The sequence below is a fragment of the Puma concolor genome, chromosome C1, assembly GCF_028749965.1.
Source record: "Puma concolor isolate L17-30 chromosome C1, mPumCon1.1.hap2, whole genome shotgun sequence".
In the NCBI taxonomy this organism is placed as follows: Eukaryota; Metazoa; Chordata; class Mammalia; order Carnivora; family Felidae; genus Puma; species Puma concolor.
The window spans coordinates 29,983,527-30,003,848 of record NC_141674.1 but is presented as its reverse complement, the minus strand read 5'-3'; the positions used below and the strand labels follow the sequence as shown (position 1 = coordinate 30,003,848).

The 20,322-nt window shown below is 46.2% G+C and overlaps 1 long non-coding RNA gene across 1 annotated transcript in view; it reads left to right on the top strand.

Moving 5' to 3' along the window:
* Positions 1 to 18,318, top strand: part of LOC147577933 (uncharacterized) — an 85,750-nt gene extending 67,432 nt beyond the window's left edge. Inside the window, exon 4 of the long non-coding RNA XR_015254162.1 lies at positions 18,066 to 18,318. This is a non-coding gene — a long non-coding RNA (uncharacterized LOC147577933). The remainder of the gene's footprint in view (positions 1 to 18,065) is intronic.
* The last annotated feature ends 2,004 nt before the right edge of the window (positions 18,319 to 20,322 follow it).

Sequence of the window (20,322 nt, the reverse complement as noted above, 5' to 3'; positions counted from 1 at the left end):
ATAAACGGTATGAAGAGTATGAATGCAGGTTGCTCTGAGAGAGGAGAGCCAGGGCTCCACACCTGGAGTGCTGTGTGGCTGTAGGCTGTCAGTCCTGACCAGGCGCCAGCTTCTCTCTCTAAGGAGATGGTCTGACCAGAGGAACAAAGGGAACCATTTGGCTTGGCCTTGACCTTGTGTGTTGGGCCCAGTTAGTTGTCTCTGGTTATGACAATACAGTCCTTTACTGGATACTGTCTGGAGGGTTCTGCCCGGCTCACAGTGATCTTCCTGCATTGCCCTCCCCATCCTTGGCTACCTACTCCTGTAGCTATGTCTCTACCATGTGACCAACCTTCCTTGGTCATGGTTCGATGTATCAGAATGGATACTTGACCCAAATTTGGTGACTTCAATTCCTTCTCCTCAGAATCTGAGATTCAAAGGTTCTAGTAAAGGCTGGAATGGAACATATGGGAACTTGGGAGGAAGGGGTGCCTATTTTCTTCTGCCTCGTGAGCTGAGAAGCAAATGTGCTGAGGAGAACAGAAATGAGACACAGAGCAAGGTCTTTCTTGAGGTCCAGTGTTGTTTGTGTCCTTGAGTTCGTGGAAACATACATTCCTTTAAACAATTCCCCTTTGCTGGCTAAGCTTAGCTTATGTTGGTTTCTATTTCTCGAAGCTCAAGAATTCTAGCTAGACAGATCCCAAACAGCTGATCATCAATGCGGGCAAGTTGAAGAAAAATCAGTCACCTCAGCAAAGACTTGGATGGAGCTACTCAATGAACGTGAATCAGTGGAGTCAGGTGTTTAGGACTGGCAGCTTCTTGTCTAACCTTCAAACGTTTCTTGGGTAGTTTTGGCATCTTGTACACCCCAAGTCTCCCCCAAAATGAAATCACCCAGATAGCTGTTAACAAACGCATTGGTACCTGGTCTGCCCAGTTCTAGTGGTTGGTTGGCACCCGTGTATACATGTCCTGTGTCTATCTCGGTAGAGCCTTCGGTCTTTAGGGAGTAGTTGTTAACTCTGCCGAGCATATGGTCAGGTTCTAATCCATGCAGGGATATTGATATTCTGTAGAGGTATGATTTGCCAGGTCAAATTTATTTTTTCTTCTTCTTTCCTCTCGAGAAACCAAAATTTTTCCTCTTCTATATCACAAAGAGAATTTTTTTTTTTTTCTAATTGGACTTTTAACAGATCTTTAGGAGTAAAATTAGCTGCGTTTGACTTCTGGGATTTACTCTCCTCTTGGGTTAATTTTATCAAATTGGTGGCAAAATAAGTCTTCTAAAAATCACACTTCCTCCACAGTCTTAGAAAAATAAATGAAAAGAGAGGCCCTATTTAAGTGGCCTTGTTATTTCTCTTGATTTGCACAGCCTTAGCCTCTCGCTTTTGTCCATACAAACCGTAACACGGAGGTCACAAAAGTCCTTTGACTTATTTAAATGTGGTAATAGCATCGTTGATGCAAACATGGGGTTAACCCAAATATTTCATAGTTTGGAGATTTTCAACTAATAAGAGGAATCAAGGACTATATTTGGGGAGAGATTAAGGTCACTGGCCCTCATTTGAGTTGATTGGTCTCTTGAAATGAGATGCTAATTGTGAAATTGATAGGCAGATTTCCATTTGATTTTACCACCAATAGTTTATGTTTATAATTAAAATAATAAAAATGGAAAATGTCCAGTTCAATCAGCATAATCTCCCATCTATTCTCAAGCAACATAACTGAAGTCAGATGCATCTGTGCGTGTAAGTCGCAAATTCCTTTTCCTTTGCCTCTGCTGGCTGGAGGGAAGGGGAGGAATAAATTGCTTAGAGTCTAGATACGTTGACATCTCCTCAGAAACTAGAGGAGACCAACCACAATGTTAGAATAAAAAGAAAAACTAAAAAAGAATTAGGGCCATTTTTATATACATCGCAGAAAATTCTTGTTTGCAATTAAGGTTATTATTTGATTCATTCATGCAAGCAATATTTACTTGGGTACATACTCTGCACCAGGCACTGGGGATGCAGAGGTGAATATAACAGTTGGATCCCAGGTCTTATGGTGCCTGCATTCTGGTCAGGAAGGGTTTTAAGCAGGGGAGTGGTATGATTTGATGCTGTTTCTGGTGGCCAATCACCCTGGCTGCCCTGTGAAAAATACACTGGAAGGAAGACAGGTAAAAGGAAGCTAGAAGATTAGTCAGAAGACTCTTGCAGTGGTCCAGGTGGGAGATGACAGTGGTTTAGAACTGGTGGTGACAGCGGCCAAGGCAAGAAGTGATGCATTTAGCATACGTTGTGGAAGTTGAGTGGAAAGGACTTGCTGATAGATAAGATACGAGGGGCAAAGAACAGAGAGGAATAGACTTTTTTCCCCTCTCAAATGTAGGATTGTGCCCTATGGCAGGTGGGAAGACTGAGGGGGGATTTACAAGTTCCATTTTGGATTTCTTGGCTGTGAGATGCATCTAAATTGACTGACAGGTTGCTAGTTACCTGGGTTCCGGAGAGGGCTGGGGAGTTCAATCCTTGATAAGGGCTTGCTTCAGTGACTGAGGGAGGCAGAGTCTTCCTAGATATGGGGAGTGCTAGAAAATGATTTGCATGACAATTTAGAATAGGAAAACAATCTTGGCCAGCTGGTACATTGGGCAGCACCTGAAAAAAGAAATTCAATAAAGATGAATGAACCCAGAGACAGAACAGAGCTGGGGAGGTGGGGAGGGAGACAGAGGTATTTTGCATTACAAAAGGAGGGGTTGGGGTGCCTGGGTGGCTCAGTTGGTTAAGCAGTTAAGCATCTGACTTCCACTTAGGTCATGATCTCACGGTTCATGAGTTCAAGCCCCGCATTGGGCTCTGTGCTGACAGCTTAGAGCCTGGAGCCTGCTTTGGATTCTGTGACTCCTTCTCTCTTTCCCTCCCCCACTGGCACTCTTTGTCTCTCTCTCTTTCAAAAATAAATAAACATTAAAATTAAAAAAAATTAGGAGGGGTCTAGGGAAGAGTAGACTCCATAGAAACCTAATGTGAAGAGTATGAAAAATGCATGTGTGTCCTCTTTCTGATTCTAGAGCGGGAAGAGTCCTGATTTAGGAGTCGGACAGATCTGGGTTCTAATCCAGATGCCATCACCTATAAGCTCTTTGTCTTCAGGCCAGTTCCTAAAACTCTCTGCACACATACTTTGGAAGATTTCTGTCTCCCCAAAATATTGAGGTCGTTAGATACGAACTAATTTGTTTCCCCCATCTTGTGTTGAGCAAAGATATATCAAGCTGCAGCTTGAAATGTCAGGTCAACTTGAGAGAGTGTGACCACATGAATTGAAATAATTGCAGCCAAAAGCAAAGGCAGTTTTCTTTAGGCATGGGTCTTATCTTGCATGAATGGGTCATTTAAGCTGTGATTTTTAAAACCTTGAGACAGGCTTTTGTATCCTTCAGGCTGTCTTCTGAGATACTGAGAGAGGGACCAAGGGGCCATTTTCCAAGAGTATTCCAGGTGATAAGCTCAGGGATGTCCAATAACCTTGACTACTTCTGCAGGAAATAGAGGTACACTCCCAAGAAATAAAAGACCTTCATAGCAAAAGCAACAAAAGCCAAAATTGACAAGCAGGACTCCATCAAACTAAAAAGCTTCTGCACACCGAAGGAAACCATCACTAAAAATGAAAAGACAACATACTCAATGGGAGAAAATATTTGCAAATCCTATATCTGATAAGGGGTTAACATAAAAAATATATAAAGAACTCACGCAACTCAAAAGCAAAAAACCAACCTGGTTACAAAATGGGCAGAGGAACTGAACAGACATTTTTCCAAAGAAGACATACAAATGGCCAATGGGTACATGAAAAGGTGCTCAACATCACTCATCATCAGGGAAATGCCAATCAAACCCACAGTGAGATACTACCTCACACACCTTTTAGAATGGCTAAAATAAAAAAGACAATAGATAAGAGCTGGTGAGGATGTAGAGAAAAAGGAACCCTCATGCACTGTTGGTGGGAACGTAAACTAGTGCGGTGGCTGTGGAAAACAGTATGGAGGTTGCTCAAAAAAATTAAAAATAGAACTACTATACATCCAGCCATCCCACTTTTGTGTATATAGCCAACAGAAGTGAAAACAGGATCTCGAAGAGATACCTGCACCCCCACGTTCCCAACAGCCAAGATATGGAAACAACCTAAGTGTCCATCAACAAATGAGTAGATAAAGAAGATGTGGTATATGTCTTCTCTGTACAGAAACACAGAGTAGAAAAGTGGTTGCCAGGGGCCAGGGGGTGGGGGAAATTGGTAAAAGGGTACAAACTTTCAGCTATAAGATGAATAGGGTCTGGGGATCTAATGTAAAACATGGTGACTAGAGTTGATAACAGAGTATTGCATAATTGAAATCTGCTAAGAGAGCAGAACTTAAATGTTCTCACTGAAAAAAAAAAAACCAAGATAAATCTGTGAGGTGATGGATGTGTTAATCAACGAGATGGGGATTCCTTTCACAATGCATATGTGTATGAAGTCACCATGATGTACACTTTATCTTGCAATTTTATATTTAAATTATACCTTAATAAAGCTGAAACAAACAAAAAAGGACCTTCAGATTTCACGAAGAGGTATGCAATGCTTCCCCTGTCTACATTCTAGGAGTGTCTTTAGCAAAGAGTATTGTCATACCCTCCACCTCTATCAATTTTTACATCCCATTGGGAATGAGAAGAGATTTTCTGTTGTGGGGATGGTCTTGGCTGATGTCTGCGTGGTATCATGGCATCTCATCTTAATTCTAACTCTAGTTGTTTGGTTCACGTGATGCCAAATAATTCTTGATACTTTTTCACCACGGGTTTTTCCGGTTTGATGGCTTGTGCATGGACGCTAGCCATGATGAGTTAGCCATGCTTCCCTAAAATGTATATCATAAACCAGTACTTTTCAAACTTTACTGTGCATATAGACCGCCTGGGCATCTTGTTAAAATGCAGACTGGTTCAGCAGGTCTAGGTGGGGTCTGATGTTTTGCATTTCTGACCAGCTCCCAGGTGATGCCTGCTCATACCTGAGTATGAGCCCTCACACCTGAGTACCAAAGTTGTAGAATTCTAGTTAATGGGACCCAAGTTGCTGGAAAAAGAGAGAGAGAGACTTGGGGGAAATTGTATATTTTATCTCCTGTTGTAGGTTTAAAATGCACCTTATTCACATCTTAAAGTCTCTAAGAACTCCTGCAGTTAAAAAACTGTTTATTTGTTTTACTCAATGTGAACTCATTTGATCATGAAAGTCCCTTTCGAGGAAAACCATCAACATTCAGTAGAATTAATGTTCTTTGTATCAAATTTTGGAGAACAATTCGAGGCACCAAAGATAATCATGTTGTTGCAAACAGTCCCTAGGCAGTCACCTGGGAAAATGCCACGGTGTGCAATAATTAAGAACGTGGGCTCTGAAGTGGGGTCAAAGCCTGTGGTTGAATCTTGGCTTTTCCCTAAGAGCTGTGTGACTGTGGGTCAGTTAGGCAACTGCTCTGAGCCTCAATTTCCTAATGCATAAAATGGGGATAATAAAAGATCCTGAAAATGGAAGCTGATATATCATAGCATAGTTACCTGGGTTGCAAAACAGATGATGTTGAGCATCTTGGCTACAGCGAAAAGTGTTCAGGCTAGAGGTAACCCAGGGGAACAGTAATATGGGACAGATGGAGGTTTGAGCTACCAGGGCCTCTGGAGACGGATGTAGAGCCCTCCCTCTGTGGGTGGGGAACCTGGGCACACAGTGGAAGGAGTTCACCCAAGGTCAGCAGCAGAGAGCGGACCAGGATCCGGAACTCTGGCCTGAGTGCACCATGCCCTCTGGCCCACTGTGCCGGCCCGTCACTAAGTCACCCAAGTAATGCCTTCCTTGCAAGGAGCCGCATCTGTTCCACCGTAGTGTTTTGGGACGAAAACCTTTCATGCATGGGGTCCAGGATCAGCACTGTTTTGTCAGCACCAGTGTTTGAAGCTGTGGCACGGTGAGGGGAAAAGAAACAAAGATTTTGCGTGTTGGCACCCTTGCCCCACTGCTGCCGGTAAGAATCCTTGGTTACCAGGGTCCCAATGGAAGTGGTGGTGACCTTCCCAGAAAGGCAGTGCCCAGGGGGTAGGAGGGTGTCTGTAGGACATGGTGCAGCGTGAGAGGGACCCTGGAGACATCGGGCCAATTTTGTAGAGACCAGGCAGTCCCCTGGCCCACCAGGACACTTTCCTGTGGTGAAGGCGGCTGGGTTTAAGAGCAAGAGAGGTGTGAACGAATTGCTAGTCCCCCAGTCTCCCCTTTTGCTGTGGGTCCCAGGGCTTGTTGCTTACTCCCTCTGTGCACAGGCCAAAAGGACATGAAGGAAACAAACACCCTGCTTTACAGTTCCTGAAGACCTTTCCGTCTGATCTCTACTTTGAGTCTCTGAACATCCCTGGAAGGTGCCCCCCTTAAAGCATTCCTCATCAAGGGTCCCTCAGCCAGGAAGAAGCAGATGACACACTCCCGCTGCTGCCAGTGGTGAGGCTGGGACTTGATGCCCAGGTCCGCCTGCACCTCTGTCTTCAGCCCCAGCTCTTGTCTTCCCAGAGATGCCTCTCAACAACCCAGACAGGTGCATCTGGTCTGACAGCTGAGGGCTGTTACCTACCAGGTTTCCTGAAACCTGGTTCTTCCTTATCCCTCTCACTTCAGGCCCCGGGACGGGTGCACAAAAGGACAGACGATCCAGGACAAAAGGACAGACCATCCAGGATAAAACCTCACCAACACCCTAATCACATGCTCACCAACACCCTAATCACATAGGAGAGAGCTTCCAGAGTTCATTCACATCCATTTTCCTACTTTTTCCCTCTGCTAGCCTCATGAGTGGGCGGGGCGGGGCTTGCAATTCTCCTTTTTACAGATGGAGGAACTCATCATGGGTCCATTAACAAGATGGCAGGGGAACCCAGGGCTCCGGGCTGGGCCAAGCCACCCCAGGAGCCGAACGGGAGGTCACCACTTGCTTGTCAGAGCTCCTCTGCTGCTGCCACGTCCAGGAAAATCTGTGTCCCCTGAAGAGCTGTGAGCCCCACTCTTTCCAGAACTGCCCCTTGCCCTGTGCCAGAGGAAAGTGTGGGTTGTAAGAAACATCTTGTATTAATAGCCCAAGACTCTGCCTGGCCCCCAGGCAGCCCGAATGCGTGCATGTGTGCGGGTAGTGGTGGGCAAGCGAGGGCAGGAAGAACCCCGGGCTCCGGGCCCAATCCCTGAGATTTCCCAGGAGGGACGCCGGCCTTCAGGCAGAAAGCCAGGAGTGTCCCTCATCGCTCCAGAAAATGGGTCCTGGAGGAGCCGTCTGTCCCTCGTCTCCACTGCTGATGGGTAGCGCAGGGGTGACAAGAGAGGGCCGGCCTGTGCCCCCCGAGGGTTGCCACCAAATCCGGGAGGAAGCACGTATTTATCTTATTTCCTGTGCACCATTTTGACTTATTTTCCAGGTCCAAAGAAAGAGCTGCCGCGTAAACTAAGGCTCCGTTCTAGGGGGCCTGTTGGCTCCTCGGAGTCTGTAATTGGGGCATTGAAAGGATACAAAAAAAAAAAAAAAGCCCACAGAGGAGTGAATGATCTTTTATACTTAAAGTTCCCCCCTCTATAAAAGCGACATATTACAAACCTCTTTCTCCTCTCGAACATTTCTTGCTAAGTGCATTCTGATGCCACATTGAAACGCAAAATAGCTGGAATCAAGCAGGCACCGAAGGCTATTTATATGCTAATCTCTATTTCCCAAGCTGAAGCAGGAACCTGGAGCTGGGTGCTGCTTCTAATGATGGCTCAGCTTTAACCTCTCTGGAAGAAAGAAAAGTATTTTCCTTAAGAAAACAACTCAGTTTCTTTAAGATGAAATGTAATTATCTATTATCAGATGTCCCTTAAAATGCAAGGCCTATTAAGGCTGCTAAAAATATTGAAGCCCTAATTTCACCATAATAGCATTTTAATTTCAGCAAATCATGGTTCTATTGTTACAGGACATTTTGCTGTAGGAATGTGGTAAGAGGTCCATCTTAGCATTCTTTTTAACATTTTCCTTTCTTTGAGAAGTACAATTAAATCATTGCAATCACCTAACCTTGCTCGACACAAAATTTTACTTATCAAGTGCGAAAACAATGGTCATTAGCATTTAAAAGAATTTGTTTTAAAAGTAGCTAAAGTTTAATTGCTTTAAATATTCTTGTTGGAGCGTGCAGCCGCTGTTGGTTCAACGTTCATATTAAAGAGAGGCGGTGTTTAATTGATCGCGGAATTTCATTGAAAAATATTTACTTTCTTTCCGGGCAAAGTACGAAAGAGACGTTTCGACGGACCCTCGAGGCGGAAGGGTTTGGGGGAAAAGGACGGAGTGTGGGGAGTTGCTGGCAAAGTGGCCAGCTGGGTGCTCACCTGGGCATTGAATCCATTCTCGGGAACTTTTCCTCTGGAAGTTTCTAAAATGAGCCCCCCTCCCCTTTCCCCGTCCAATCTTGTTCTGAATAGACCTCGACAAGAAGCCTCTATGCTCCACGCAAGATCCTTGAACTTGTAGTCTTGTTTTTCAGAGCCCCTGTGGGTAATGAAGACATTAAAGACAGGGGGCTTGATGTCTGAGAACCAACCTGTCCCCTCGGAACCTTTTCAAACTGGGGCGGGGAGGAGGGCTGGGTACAGGGGCCCCATTCTGTGCTGGGTCTTCTGCCCACGGACCTGTTGGTGAAAGCAAACTCTTTGACTAATCCAGATCAATCCACACCTCCCTCCTCTCTTACTTAAGAAATTTTAGGCCGTTTTAGTGGAGCTGTTGCCACTGAGTCTCACCAATTTTGTGGAATTTCTGAGTTCCTGGGGGAGGCTCTGGCAGGCAGGAAGAACTGTGATGGACGAACAAGGTGGGGCAGGAGGGGAATCAGCTCAATAGGCTACTGACTGAGGTTGGCAAAAAGGGTGTCATTGGGACCCTCAGAATCAGTACTATTTATTGAGCATGTACTGTGTGCTGAGTTCTTTATTTACATCATTACCCTTAATTTTCACAATAACCTTCTGATGGACGTTATTGTCCCCAGTTTCCAAATGTGGCAACTGAGGTTCAGATAAGTTAATTTGTGTAAGCAGCCAATGGGAGTCAGAACCCCAAATCAATCAGGGATCCATCTGGCAACAACTTCCATGCTAAGTAGCCTCCTTCTATTAGTGTCTATCCTTCGTCATGACCTTAAGTCAGGCCTCTAGCTCAGACCCAGTTCACACTAATGGCAAGTTCCACTGACTCTGTTTTACTTCCTTCCTGCCCCCTTTGCCTTGGGACCCTCTGGGCCCATGTACACATGGGATTTGTAAAGTCTCCATTCTTTTCCCCTCTGGGGCTCTGTTTGCTGCCTGGAAAATGAGGGACTTGGATGACCCAGTCTTCAAGAGCTCGGCTAGGTCCAAGTTTCTGTGGACTCGGTTCTGTTCCACAAAGATACTGAGTGCCTAATCAGGGTCAGGCCCCGGGGTGTGCGGAGAAGGGTATCAGGGCCAGGCCTGGGGTGTGTAGAGAAGGCTAATGTGGGTCCCTGCCTTCTAGATGAATGCTCTCAACAGCAGCTCAGTGCAGCTGACCATCTTCTGGCTCTTGGGGCTGATAGGTGGGCTCGTTCAGGGTCTCAGGGTAATCTGAGATTTTGCTTGGTGTTCCCCTTGGTTTGCTGGACCAATTCCTGCCTTTCTTCCAACATCCACCTCAAGAGTTACCTCTTCTGGGGAACTCAGAACCTGGATTCTCATGGCTTTTCTAACTTTTCTGTCGTGTAGCACCTCTTCTTGCAATAGAAGAGGAAGGATGTAGCTCGGGTTAAATTCCTGCTTCCGCTATGTACAAATGGATGCTTTCTTAACATCACTGACCCTGTTCCTTTATCTCTACAGTGGGGTAATAATAGTGTCCACCTCCCCCTCTGGTTGTGTCAGTGAGATTTGTACAAAGCTGCTACAATAGTGTCTGGCACATAGAAGCACTTAATGGGCATTACTTATCATCAGTGTAGTGAAGGTACTTATTTATGGGTGTGTGTTACAGCCAGGCTGTGTGCTCTGCCAGGTCGGGCATCACATGGTTGTCACTTTTGTATCTCTGTGGCTTACACAGAGACTGCTGCCTATGGGAAAGTATCAGAAAGTGGCCAAGGGCAGGTGTTCCAATCCGGGTCATGCCACTTACCAGCTGTGTGACCTGGGGTAAGTTCCATGACTTCTCTGGTCTTCAGTTTCTTCATTTTTAAATGGAGATACTTACCATGCCCTCTTTGTGAGATTATCTGGAGGATTAAATGAGGCCAAGCTGGTGAAGTTAAGGCCTCGCTGGGCGCAGTTGTAAGCCCAACCCCACAGTACCTATTAGGTTAACAGGTACTCATTAATCACTGACGTCTGTATTCCCCTTTCACATTCTTATCTCATTTAATGACAATAACAAGGCTTCTGGGAGGGGCCTCTATTATCATCTCTGGTTCATTCAGATCCTACAGCTGGTAAGAGGCAGGTCACCTGACCTCACATCCCCTCATCCCCCATTAGCCACCCCCGATACCCCATATCATGAAGTCAGATAGACAAGGGAACGATTCTCAAACAGGCCAAATAATCTTTCATTAAAGTTAGGTGGGGTTTGAAAAAAAAAAAAAAAGTTAGATGGGGTTTGGACTCGTTAAGAATTCAGCTGAATTGATTTCATAATGGTGGGTCCTGAAATGACACCTCCAACAAGAAACTGCACTTGGCTTTTCATACTCTTCAGGGGCTGTTATAAATATGATTATATCTGAAATAGCAGATTTCAAGTTGAAGTCCCCTTTGTCCACTCTGGAATTCAGATTTATTTCTAAGAGACCAGTGCAATTTTCTTATCTTTGTTACAAATTACCACGGTCTGGGTTAATCTCATGCAGCAATAAAGCTGTTTGCCTAGGAAGCTGCCTGCGGTGTCAGAGCTGATGAATGGCTCAGTCCAGAACATTGAAGAAACTTGGGTCTTGTGCAGCAAACTCTGCCGATGCGTTAGGCTGCTCAGCTGTTAGAGGTCAGACCCTCTCTCCTGGGTCAGGGCATCGGACCCTTTGAAGCTATGAGGTCTGTGGCACTCTGTGCCGTCTCCTCTCCTTCACAAAGAAGGCATTCCTGTCCCAAGTTTTCTGAGTGTGGCTGTGGATCCGGTGGCCACAGTGGAAGCCAGAACAGGGAGTGGGTACAGACAGGGTGGCCGCAAGAAACAAGGGAGAGAGTGGGCTGGTCTCAGAAGCGGAGAAGAATGGGGTACAAGGGGAAGGAGCAGGGGGCTTGTGTTGTGTTCATTCAGCAATCGCCATGGTTTTTCTTTTCTAAGTTCACTTATTTTGAGACAGAGACAGCACGAATGGGGGAGGGACAGAGAGAGAGGAAGAGAGAGAGAATCCCAAGCAGGCTCGAAGCTGTCAGCGCAGAGCTTGACACGGGACTCTATGTCACAAAATTGTAAGATCAGGACCTGAGCTGGAACCAAGAGTCAGATGTTGAACTGACTGAGCCACCCAGGCCTCCCAACAATTGCTATAGTTTTTTTTTTTTTTTAATGTTTATTTTTGAGAGAGAGACAGAGAGTATGAGTGGGAGAGGGGCAGAGAGAGAGGGAGACACAGACTCCGAAGCAGGCTCCAGGCTCTAAGCTGTCGGCACAGAGCCTGATGTGGGGCTTGAACTCACGAACAGTGAGATCACGACCTGAGCCGAAGTTGGACGCTTAACCAAGTGAGCCACCCAGGCACCCCTTAAAACCTAACACACCATTGATTAGAAAATGCACTATAGACTTATAAGAACCCTTTTCGGAGGTATGAGGGAATAAATACAACCACTTTCAATGTACGTTTGGATTTTAAGACCCGGCGTTGAAGGCATTCTAGAAGGATGGATATCTGAAGGATAGTAAGAGATGGTTGCTGTTTGTGTGCATATGTGCACACGTGACTGTGTTTATGTGTGTGTGTGGGTATTTCTGAGCACTGGGGGACGTTTGGGAGAAAGCATTCAGGAGAGCAGAAGTCCAAAGCCCTGGAGACAAGAGGACTTGCTGAAGAAACTTTCTGGGGGTGCCTGGGTGGTTTAGTCAGTTGAGCACCCAATTTCGGCTCAGGTCATGATCTCGTGGTTTGTGAGTTTGAGCCCCACATCAGGCTCTCTGTTATCAGCTTAGAGGCCACTTCATATCCTCTGTCTGCCTCTCTCTCTGCTTCTCCCCTGCTTGTGCTCTCTATCAATAAATAAATGAATGAGTGAATGAACAAATAAATAAATAAACATTAAAAATAATAATGAAAAGAAACTTTCTGAAAGAAGGTCAATGTGATTTTGGGAGAGGAGATTGTGGGAAGGTGATGCTGGGGATCAGCAGGGGACAACTCATGCATGCAGGTGGGATGAAGGGTTGAGATGTTCTTCTGAGGACAACGGAGAGGCCCTGAAGAGGTTTAAGTGGAGGACTGATATATTCTGTATGTGGGGCACATGGGAGGCAAAGCAACCACAGCTTGGAAGACAGCTGGGTCACGGAGAAGTTGGCGCTGGGGAGGGCGCACACACCCAGAGGTATCCCCACCCAGGACAAGCACTGGCTTAGCGGGCATCCGGAAGTGCCTCAATAAGACCACTTAAAGTACGATTTTAGAATTTAGGAGACAGCACACTTCTCCAATTCTGTAAATCAGAATTAACCTCTTCTGAGTGTCCATCCCTCTAGGCTGGCAAGATCAAGTCTTCATGTGGGTTTCTGTTCCTTTCCTTCCCGCCATGGCTGAGTAGTACAAATGCCCTGGGGGCGGGGGGTTTACCCGATCCACTCTGGTCTTCAGTCCCCTCTGGTCACTGTGGATTAGCTTTCTGTTCAAGCCTGCTCAGTATTTAAAAGGTGGGGTGCTCCTCAGCCCTTATGCTACACTTGGTCACAGGGATCTTCTCAGGTGGGTCCAAAGGCCACAGATCTTAGTATTCACCCCTCCCCCTCCATCACACCTTCTCATCGCAGCACCTTCCTGTCATGGGTGCCCTGTACCCATTGGTCTGTGTCCCACTTGGAAACTTCTGAGAAACCTATCCTTTCTCTTCTTCCTTCCCCTAATGGCCTAGCCACTTTGGTCCCTTATATTCTAAGCATTCTCCCACTCTCCCAATCTGAGATGATCCAGTGGATAAACTCAGGGATAGGTTGTCTTTTCCTACCTAGGAGTTTCAGCTTTTGTTGCTTTAATACCAAAGCCCTGAAGGTAAGGGTAAGAGGACACGCTCCCCCTGACCCTTTCTTTCAAACTTAAGATATTGTCAGAGTCCTAGTTTAGCTGATAGAGTCTTTTCCTGTAGAATGGGCTGAGCAGGGAAGAGATGGCCTTGTCAAATTTCCACACATCTACACACCCATCCGTCCATCCGTCTGCTGCTTTTGAGCAGGAATAAACATTTTTTTTTAATGTTTATTTTTGAAAGAGAGAGCACAAGTGGGGGAGGTGCGGGGATGAGGGTGGGCAGAGGATCCAAAGTGGGCTCAGATGCTGACAGCAATGAGCCCGACACAGGGCTTGAACCCATGAATCACTAGATCATGACCTGAGCTGAAGTCGGATGCTCCACCTACTAAGCCATCCAGGTGTCCCAGGAGTAAAAAGTCTTCAAGGATGCCATCCAATTCTTTGATGACTGCCCACTTCTGAGGATAGATGCCTTGTCTCTCCACTAGGCACTGTCCGTTGTCCATGATGTCCCAGACCAATACAGTATAATGTTAAAGCCCTCGGCTCTGGAGTCAGAGTCCGTGGGTTCATGTCCTGGCTCCATCACTTGCCAGTTATGTGAATTCAGTCATGCAAACCAGATTTTTGTTATGGAACTTACTTCATCTGTAGAATGAGGCTAACAGTAGCACCTACTTCAAAGGCTTGGTATAAGGATTAAACGAGTCAATATGTGTAAGCCTTTGGAGCAGTACCTGGTATTCAAGAAGTACTCCATAAAAATTAGATATCATGAGTGCTCTTGGATGAGCATCTGACACCAGCTGGGCCAGTCTGATTCTCTCTCTTCTCTTCGAAGTTTGGAATCAAGACTGGAGTGAGTCTGGGTCATACAAAGCTGCTGGCTTGAACTGAGATGTTGTAGTAAGGCTGCCCTGGACTTTGAGCCGGGGGAAGCTGGTCTATAGGGAAGAAAATAGGAATTGAATGGAGAGGAGACAAGAGGCCTGGTGGATCTGAAGAAGGGAGAGAGAGGAGGAGAGAAAACGAGAGGGAGGAAGGCAGATGAGGAGGAGGAAGGAGAGGAGGAAGGGAAGGAGGAGGGAAGAGGAGACAGGTTTAAAGATGCTTAAGTGCTTGGGATCCCAGTCCCAGACTTGCTCCTGATGGTCAGTGTTCACCCTGTGTCCAGGTCAATCCCCATTTGCTTGATTGTTTTTTGATTCAGTTTTACTTTGGATTGGGTGTCTGAATGGGAATGAAAGAAACAAAGGCAAAGACAAGCAGATCACAGCCCTGCCTTTGAGGAATTTGCCATTGTTGTAGCCTGAGTGTCCCCTACGTTCCTATGTTGAAACCTAATCCCCAGTATGATGGTGTTAGGAGGTGGGGTCTTTGGGAGGGGATTAGATCATGATGTGGAGCCCTCATGAATGAGATTAGCCCCTATGAAAGAGGCCCCAGAGAACTTTCTGTCCCTTCCTCCAGGCCTCCATGTGAGGACGCAGCCAGAAGATGGTCATCTAACTAGGAAGCAAGCCCTCACCAGACAAGGAATGTGCTGGCACCTTGATCTTGGATGTCCCAGTCTTTAGAACTGTGAGAAAGTTTGTTGCCTAATCCATCCAGCCTATGTTATTTTTGTCATAGCAGACTGAATGGGCGAAGACAACCATGTAGCTGGTGAGGACAGGAGATACGATGTGGGTATAGTGAATGGGAAAACAAGGATGGATGGGTCTGTAAGAGAGGATGAAGAAGGGATATGCTAACGCTGAGGAGAAAGTCAGGGGGGGTGGCAGAGGGCTTGATGGGGGAGGTCACAACGGCATTAGGTCTTGGGGAATAGATTTTCCCTAAACTTCCTTTGCAGAGCTGAGCTACGTCCACTGCCTTTGGCCATAATGGCCCACTGGGGCTATGGACAGAAGAAGCAGGTAGACCATGAGAAAAAGACTCTCATAGTAAGGTTCCCTGGAAGATACAGTGTGTGTTTTCCCTCCCCAATGTGTCAGGGCTTTCCAGTCTGACAAGGTACCGCTCAGTCCTCTGGGGTTCTGCACAGGGTGGCCTTATTTATCAGCATCCTTCGATCTCAAGGAGTGTCAGAAGGCAGCTCTAAGAGGGATTTATAATTTAAGCTTCCCCTTTCCCCACACCAGTCATCTTGAGTATTAACCTCACTGAAAAGGCTGAGGGAGCCAGCAGGAGTTCCATGAGGCAGGCTCCTCCTGGAATCAGATCAGCTGCCCCGTGGGGTCAGATCTACGGCCCATGAACCCAGTGGGACTAGTTGCTGTTCCCCACATCCGCTCTGGGTAAAACTCCTCACTTCCAGGCCTTTTTTTTGTGCCCCCTCCCTGGGCCCCCCCCATGTCCACCCATGGGAATACCACCCATTCTTCAATGCCCATCTCCCTTTGTGCCTTTTCCGTAATGTTCTCTTCGCCCCCCGCCCTCCCAGATGAGGTATGGCTCTGCCCCCGTGCCCCCTCAGTTTGTACCTCTGATGCAGCATCATCAGAGCATATTCTGAGCTTAACTGTAACACTACGCTCTTGTGTTATTCTTCTTTGTTCAACCCCCACCAGACTGGGACCTCTTCAAGGACAAGACCTATGGTTTATTCATTCTTGCATCTCCAGAACCTCCATAAATGTTTATTGACTGCATAATCAGACTTTGTAGTGCTTTAAAGTTATTGATAAACTACAACCAGAAACATGTGGTGCTAATCATATGCCAGGAAGAGGACTAAGATCAATCATTTTGTGTCATCCTGATGCCAGCCCTGTAGGTAGGTGGCACCATCATCACCATTTTGCAGATGAGAAGAACAGATGGGGCTCTGAAGAATTAAGTAAGGCAGGGCATGCAGCTGGTGAAATGGCAGAATTATATTTTCAGTCCCAGACTATTTGAGGCCAAAGCTCTCAACGCTTGAAAATGACAAGATGCCGTGACCCTTTTCGAGGACACCCCCTTCCCCAAAGCTAATTAAGACAATGAAGAGGTATCATTTCGATTAACCTATTAAGTGAGTTAAAAAGGTAACATCGGTGTGGACAATGTTGCAGTGGATGTGATAGTCTCCCGCACTTGTGGTGATCATTAATGCCGGGTCTAAACGTGGGTCATTCCCTTGCACCCAGATATTGCATTTATGTGGAAAAGTCATCTTAAGGAAATAATCCCAAAGACTGGGGAAGGACACAAAAAATACAAAGATGTTCATGGCAGCATTGCTTAGGTTAGTGACGTGCTCACCAAAGGAATAGCCGAGTGAGGGATAGCACCACTCCATGGAGTACGAGGCGGTCATTCAAATGACAGTCATGAAGATTGCATATGGTGCCGAAAAAGTTTAGGATGTCGTATGGGGCCATGAAACACTGGGGACACCGTTGCAAGAGCACCACAGTTACCAGGAGGTAAGATCTAGAGCTGGGGAGAGAGGAAACCTATGGAGAATGCTAATAGGACTCATGTCAGGGTGAATGAGTTATGGCTTATTTTTGTTTCTTTTGTTTCTTCTATTTTTCACTTCTTCTGTAACATAGTTATATTATTTTTTATGATGAAAATGATGTGTGTTTTTTTAAACCTGATGAATAATTCCATAGCTGAGTTTTATTAGCAGCCCCAAAGTGACCTTGTCTAAAGAAGATGTTCTTGGCTTTGGACCGGACAGCATGTGGTATGTGCCATGAACATCTTTGTTCATGGGGGGTGGGGGTGGGCACAGGTGGACACCTGTGTGTGTATGTGTGTGTGAGTGTGTTTGTGTGTGTCCCCTTATACGGAACACTACCAACACTGACCCCGGGGCCCCGGAAGGGCTGCACACTGGGAAGGTTGCCTAGCTTTTCAGGTAACACAAGCATCCCAAACCTCCCTTTTCTCTCAGAGACGTACCAGCTTGTATACACCACCGTGCCTCCCTGTCGGCTGTAGCCTGTGAGTAGCAAGTTCGGACGCTCGGGGAGGAAGAAGCTGGATACAGCACCTGTATTTTTAAGTAAAAGGAGACACCAACAACAGAAATGAAAGCTGAGGGACTAAAGATGTGATTGACGGTTTGCAACATTTTTATTATCTGCCCAGTTCGTTGAAGAGCGCTCTGTGGTCTCTGACCACTTACAAGGCAGTTGGCCCGTGTTGTTTCTGACTTTTGGCCACTCTCAGTTTTTCCTCAGCTTGTAGGGCTCTTTGGCACGTTAAGAACAAGGTGAAGGAAATGGGTGTATAGAAACTGCCTCAGATTCCCATCTGGTTTATGCTGTCAAAGCCCTCCTCGGGGATGCTGTGCTCCCCTCTGAGGGAAGGTGACACTGTATGTAAGAAGGTAAAGCCAGATGTGAGCTCTGTTTTAGCTGTTTCCTAATTGTGGTTAAATTATCTGGGCAAATTCCTTCATCTCTCCGAGCCTCATTTTCCTTATCTGTGAAATGGATGTTAAGGATGGCACCTGCTTCAGAGGGTTGTGATGAGGTATAAAGTGAGTTGAGGGTATTGAGCAGTGCGGATCTGGGCCATTCTTTGTGCTTGAGAAGTGCCAGTCCTTATTATACTATTATGCAATGACCACCCCCTCCTCCGTTCCCATACTGAGACTCATGGGCTTTTTCAAACAGAACTTTGCTATGGCAGAAAGAAAAGGTGATGGTAGCAGGAGATACGGGAGATAACCCACAGACTTCCTATGGTCTTTAACATTTTTGAGCCTCAGACTCTGCCCCTGCAGGAATTCTCTTTCCCAAATATCACCAGGTCTTTGGGACTTTGGTCTGGCTGACACCCTCCTGACCTGTCTCTGTTGAAGACGACTTCTTATTTCCCACCAAGAACAGTTGATCTCCTGAGCATTTCTTCATTCCTGCCAAGGACTCAAGACCACAGTGTATCATACACAAGGTACTGTGCTAAGGGCTATACATGCAACTTCCAATTTAATTCTCACAACCTTTGAGGTAGTACTTTTTTTTTAATGTTTATTTGTTTATTTTTGAGAGAGAGAGACAGAGAGACAGAGACAGACAGAGAGAGAAGGAGAGAGAATCCCAAGCAGGCCCCATACTGTCAGCACAGAGCCCGACTTGGGGCTCAAACTCACAAACTCAAACAAAGTTTGATCAGGTCAGTTTGATCATGACCTGAGCCAAGATCAAGAGTCAGGTGCTTAAGTGACTGAGCCACCCAGGTGCTCCAAGGTAGCATTATTATTATCACCCATTTTAGAGCCAAGGAAATGGAAGCTCAGAAAGGACGAATAACTTGTCCAAGGTCACACTTTTTTGAGTAAAAGGCGGAGCAAGGATTCTAAATGAGGCCAATCTGATCATGAGCTCTTAACAACTGCAGCTATAGACGATGACACTAGTAGCTGCTGTCCAGGAGGCTGTGCTGGGATTATTAGTGAAGGTGAAAAGTACACCATAACCTCTAATGTGCTAGGCAAATAAAAGGGCATAATAATGTATAACAACATAGACAGGAGGAACTACGGGAGGAAGGAGGCTTGTGTTCAAATTCTAGGCCATCCCTTATTGACCCCGTTTTTTTTAATGTTTAAGCCTTCTCTGAAAAATATTGACATAAAGGTAGTGTATGTCAATTGCATTTTTTTTAATGTTTATTCATTTATTTTGAGAGAGAGAGAGAGAGAGAGAGAGAGAAGGAACAAAAACCAGGGAGGGGCAGAGAGAGAGAGAGACAGACAGACAGACAGAGAAAGAGACAGAGAGAGACAGAGAGAATCCCAAGCAAGTTCAGCACTGTCAGCACAGAGACCAAGGCGGGGCTCAATCCCACAAACCGTGAGATCATGACCTGAGCCAAAATCAACAGTCCAACCGACTCAACTGACTGAGCCATCCAGGTGCCCCCTGCTTATTGACCTTCTCTCACTTAAGCAATGTTGGGCATATCGTTGAATGTTTCCAAGCCTCCATTTCTTTCTCTGTAAAACAGGGAAATCTGATGGGGTTATGGTGACAAATGTGGTAGCTTGGGGGAAGCCCTTAAAACAATGTCCAGCACATAATTGACAATAAATAAATAAAACTCTATAATGTGAACTCATTGATGGGAGAGGGTACTGTTTGTCCATTCATTCTTGCATACCCAGCACCAAGAGCACCTGTGCATCTCTGCATAAATGAATGATGGTGGTCCTAGTTGTAGCCACAATGTCTCTGGTGTGGCCACTTTTCTTCCAGGGATGCTCAGCTGGGTTGGATCTGTATGAAGGGCCGGGGCTGGCTCTGTTACTTTAACAAACAATTTGATGGATGGACCAGGGCAACCCGTAGACACGATGGTCTGAATGGCCTAATCCAAGGGCAGTACTCAGAGACAGTCACACTGACACTCCAAGGGCTGCTTCTACCTGAGATTTCATCATTTCGCTGTGAGCTAAGTCCATCTAGGCAGCTCTTTCTGGCCTAATTGGAGTTGCTTGTCCAAATTTATTGTCTAGAGTCAAAGGGAAGACCCTTATCAAATTAGGATTACATAGGGCTAGAGAGACCACCAGGGCTTGGGCCTCCTACCCCATTCTTCCCTAATAGGAGGCCACGAGTAGTTAGAATTCAATTAAACCTTGGTGAAGGGAGTCTTCGAGGCAAAGCTGGGGCAGGCCCGTGTCTGGGCTGAACAGAACAACCGATTTAAGCTAAATCAACGCCTACTTAAGTGAGCCGTAATAAGCATTCTGGGGGCAACGCCAGCCTGGGGGCGTCATTTATCACCGGGTAATAGAAAACCGTAATGAATAATAACTTGGGCCCAGCAGCCGGAGCACGCATACATTACGGGTTCGAGCTGCTGCTGTCCACTGAGCCGGGAGGGTGGGGTCCGAGGCCTGGGTGGTGGGGCTTGCATATTGAATTCTGCCTCTTTGCAGGAAGGCCTTTGTTATACATGAAAGCCATTAATCTCACGCCCGCTTTGCCAGTCTTGCAGTTGGCGTGGGGGAACACACGGGCTATTTGCTTGTGTTGTACCAAAAGGGACCAAGATGCCCCTG